The sequence below is a fragment of the Vicugna pacos genome, unplaced genomic scaffold (genome assembly GCF_048564905.1).
Source record: "Vicugna pacos unplaced genomic scaffold, VicPac4 scaffold_20, whole genome shotgun sequence".
Taxonomy (NCBI): Eukaryota; Metazoa; Chordata; class Mammalia; order Artiodactyla; family Camelidae; genus Vicugna; species Vicugna pacos.
In genome coordinates this window covers 11,031,190-11,035,973 of record NW_027328741.1, presented here as the reverse complement: position 1 = coordinate 11,035,973, position 4,784 = coordinate 11,031,190, and positions in this window count along the sequence as shown.

The following is a 4,784-nucleotide window of genomic DNA, read 5'->3' as shown; positions in this document are numbered from 1 at the left end:
TCCTGGACAGTCTGGAGGAGCCCGATATCCCCAACCTGCCCACCACACCAGGTGCCCAAGATGGGGAGAGGGTGTGCCTCCATTCATACTCTGATTTGCTCAGATTCTCAGCACCTACTTTGCTGGGTGGATATGGGGGCAGAGGTATGATGTAAAAGCAGGAGACATGGACAGCAGACCATGAGAAGGGGGCTAGCCCAGGCTGGTCTCATAACCCCCTTAGATTTGACTTTATCATCTTTAAAGTGGGACAGACTCTTGTGAGGTGAGCAGGATCCTGACCCATAGCCAGGCACTGTCCTACACACCTTAGAGAAGCTTACTGACTCCTCATGAAAATCTGTGGGGCAGGGACAGGCATTATCACCCATTTCTGCAGAAGTAACTGAGGCGCAGAGAGAACAGCTGAGGTGACCACCCCAGATTACAGAGCCCAGGTCATCTGGTTCCAGTGTCCAGGCTCATGGTAAGTGCCCATTCTGGGTTTTCCTCCTCCCTTCATCCTCCACTGGGACCCATGGCCGCAGCCTCATCTCAGTGTGATTGTTCATGGGGAGCAGGGTGGTTGCACTGAGGGCCCGTTTCTCTGAGGACTGCTTTCCCAGAAGGCTCAAGGGGTTGACTGTATTCACCACTGGACACCCAGGCCTGGGCCCAGGCCAGCCACACTGCAAAGCCTGAATCAGTGATTGTTGAGTGAATACCTGAACCTCTGCGTGTATCTGCATGTTGCCCCCATTTCCTCATCTCCACAGCTGGCTACCCAGCCAAAACGTTGTGTAATCAGGCCTGGGCCAGGGACAGTCAAGGGGACCAGAGCTGCTCAGCTGGGGACAGGAAGCCTCAGGGGCCCTGTGGCTGTCCCAAGCACCTCCTGGGGCAATTCACAGGGAAACCCAGACAGCTTCCAGGAACAGCAATCAGGTCCCAATCCCAGGGGTATAGGGTAGGTCTTGAGGGGTGTTCCTGAGACTGACTTTGTGTATGAAGGGGGCCTGGGGGTCAGGCTGCTTTCAACGTCCATTCCAGGCCCACACCCCTGCTGGCAGCATGGAGCTAGTCATAAAGGACACAGGTCGTGGGGCCAAGGCTATAGCAGGGCTCTGCTCCCTCTCTGTGGCTCAGTGTCCTCATCTGTAACAGAGAACTAGTAACAGGGCCATGGGAGGGCTCACTGAGACCCTCCTCTGTGGCTTTGGTTGGACACTGCCCTCTCTCTGCTCAGTGCCCTTCTCTGTAATAGAGAACTAGTAACATTTTTCTTAGCCCGTTTTGGCCCCATTTTTCTGAGTCTCTTTCTACATTGGGCCCAGGGCTTTCACAGAGATCACAGACTTGGGATGTAATCAGAGTGTGGTCACAGCCCTAGTGGTCTCAATTGAGGCCAGAGGAGCTTCAGGGGGGGTGGGAATCCAGAACTGCTTCATGGAGGAGGTAAGATCTGAGCTGTGTCCCCAAGGATGAGCTGTCATCTAGCTGAGGCCTGGCATTGAGCAGGACCCATGTACATGGTTAATGAGGGTGTGAATGAATGGATGGGCACCCCTCTAACAGAGAGTGAGGGAGGGAGTCCCCTAGGCCAAAGCAGGAAACACAGGGCACCCTGGGGGTGCAGAGGGCGGGGCTGCAGTGTGATGCCTGCCTCACCCTTTATGGGTGTCTTGCCACCACTTTAGCGTGTGTTCTGGTGGATTTAGAGCCCTTTCCTCTCCTCTGCTAAAGTATCCTGCTCTTCATTCCCAGCAACATCCGCCTGTGTCACCTCAGTGTCCCCAAGTGGACCTGGACCTGTCTTGTGGGAGATTGTGAAGAGGGATTTGGTGTGCATCCCAAGAATGAAGTGGGAGGGAGAGGATAATAGGGACCTCCATAGGGGATCATGGGCTGGGAGACATCGGAGGGGTGGGGAAGGCAGAGCCTCAGAGCTGTAGGATCCTGCTAGTGGTGGCTCCTTCACGAGGGGCTTCACAGGAAGGAAGCAAACATGGGGTAAAGGCAGAGCTCAGTTTGGGGCTTGCTGACATGGAACAGCTCATCACAGAGATGTCCAGAGGAGCTGGATGTAGGGAACGAAGATGCCACTGATGTCAGGGTCAAAGCCTGAGACCCAGATGTGGTGGGGCGGTGGTGCAGGGGAAGGGGCTTGAGGATATCAAGATGTTCATTCATTGGGGTCCTCAGGGTGGGGACCTTCATGTTCATTTCATAGCCACCTGGTGCCTGACAGAGTTAGGCTTAGGGAGGTCAGAGTAGACACGTGCCGATAACCTAGATTCTCCTCTTTCCACATAAAGTCCCTGGTGTGAAGCCAGCAGGCACTCTTCAGAGTCATACACCCTCACCCATGGGCTCTCTGTGTGCCTAGAGCCCAGTGGCCCCTTACCTCCCACTCCCCACTGCAGGACCCTTTGCACACCTGCATTTCCACAAGCTATAAAACATCTTCTCTTGCTGTGTGTTTACCCTATGAAACCTCATTGCCCCAGGAAGAGAGAACTCACATCCTTCCCTTATTAAATTGGTAAAGCCTTTTGTTCAGAGAAGCCCCTGACAGATCTCACAACCAACAAGGTACCTGTGCATGAATTGATCATGCAGCCCCCTCCTCCTTGTGTGCACAGCACCCCCCCAATAACAGACCCCACACACTCAACATTGGCTCTCGTGTAGGCACCTCTTGCCTGTGTGGCCTGATGTTGCCTATAGCAGTGTCCCTATTGAACTTTCCTAAACCCTTCTCAGACGCTGGTAATTCTTTACCAACCCAAGTAATTAGCCTGCCATTGTGCCCACAACACCTGAAACAGAGTTGACTAAATTATGCAGACTGATGATGCAGGTTAATTTGCTATAAAGGTGAAATCAAGGTTTACAAATGAAAGCAACATACATACTCAAGGCAGGACTAAGAACTCACACGGATAACTAAGACCCTCCACATACATCCCACTTTGCCCTTAGGGCCTTTGGGATGGCTGCTCTTTCAGCCAGGCTCTCTCTCCCCCTGCTTCTTAAACACCTCCAGGAATCTGCTCAAATGTCCTCCCTGACCTTATTTTTCTCCATGGAACATATCACCTCCGGACATTGTGTATATTTTACTTAATTTTCTCTGTGTCCCCCACCAGGCTGTCTGCTGCATGAGGATGGAGACCTGACTGCTTCACTACCTGCTGTGCCCGGTATCTGGAACCCACCCAACACAGTAGGACCTCAGAGATTGTGTGACGGGTGTGTGATCACTGTAGGCCACAGACAAAAGCCTTCCCAGCAGTCATGGTAAGAGTCATTCATACTCTACTTACTGAGCCCTACTGTGTGCTGGTTACTGACCTGGGTGGGAGGCATGCAGTGGATTAGACACAGTGAGCACACACAGCATGTTAGGAGGGACCTGTGCTCTGGAGAGCACATAAGGCTGGGGGAAGTCAGGAGTGCAGGAGTGGAGGAGAAGAGGGCCAGGTGGAGACAGTGGTGCCAGAGGAGACAGAGAGGTGGGGCCCAGGTCGTGTAGGGCTTTATGGCTCCTGTGAGGGCTTTTCGTCAGGGCAGCGGAACCATGGCTGGGTACGGAGCAGGGGCCCGTGTCCTGAATGCTATGCAGGAAATGGAGCAGGTGTCTGCTGGGGAGATGTGCTTGGAGGAGGCTGTCCCTGTAGACTGTGCAGGCAGAGAAGGCTCCTCTGAGGAGGTGACATCTGAGCTGAGCCCTTGTATGGACCGTGTTTCCACCTTCTGTAGACTGGATGCTTTCATCTGCCCTGCAGCCCTGTGCAGGACACACCCTGTTCTCAGTCACCTGGACTTGGCCTCCTGCCTCCCTTGTGGGCCCTCCCACCCCAGAAGGAGTCCTTCTAGATCTAACTCACTACCTCCTCCACTGGACTTGGACTCACACTGAGCCACTGTCCACCTGCCCAACTCACCCAGAGTCAAGTCCAGAAACTTGGGGGAGCCCCTCCACCACAGAGCCCATGAACTTACTCAAATGGCCAGTCCTCAGCCTGCTCACATGCCTCACACTCCCCTCCTGCAGAAACCCTGTGACAGATCATGTCCACAGCACCCTGCTCCTCCGATCCTGACCCCAGGCTTTCCCATGGGGTGTGACCCCGCATGGGTTGCAGTCCCCTCCTCCAGTCTGGTGAGTAGAAACTACCTTTTCTTTTTTCTTTTGTTAATATATTTATTTTTTTAATTTTTATTTTATTGAGTTATAGTCAGTTTGCTTTGTTGTGTCAATTTCCAGCATAGAACATAATTTTGTCAATTGTGTTTACTCTTTCAAGAAACCATCTCTTGGCTTGATTTTTTCAAATGTTCCTTATATCTCTATTTTATTTATTTCCTCCCTGATCTTTATTATTTCCTTCCTTCTGCTTACTTTTGTTATTTTTGCTCTTCTTTTTCTAATTCTTTTAGGTGGTAAGTTTGATTGTTTATTGCAGTTGTTCCTCGTTTTTGAGGTAGACCTGATTCTCTCGCTATAAACTTCCCTCTAAGCACTGCCTTTTCTGGATCCCATAGGTTCTGTATGGTTGTGTTTTCATCATCATTTGTCTGAATGTGTTTTTTATTTCTTCTTTGATTTCATCATCCACCCATTTTTTTTTAAAGTAGTATGTTGTTTAACCTCCATACTGTCATTTATTTCTCCTTTATTTTTCTGTAGTTCATTTCTAGTTTCATGGTATTGTGGTCAGAAAAAGTTGCTTCAAATATTTTCTATCTTCTTCAAATTGTTAATACTTCTTTTGTGACAAAGTATATGATCTATCCTAGAA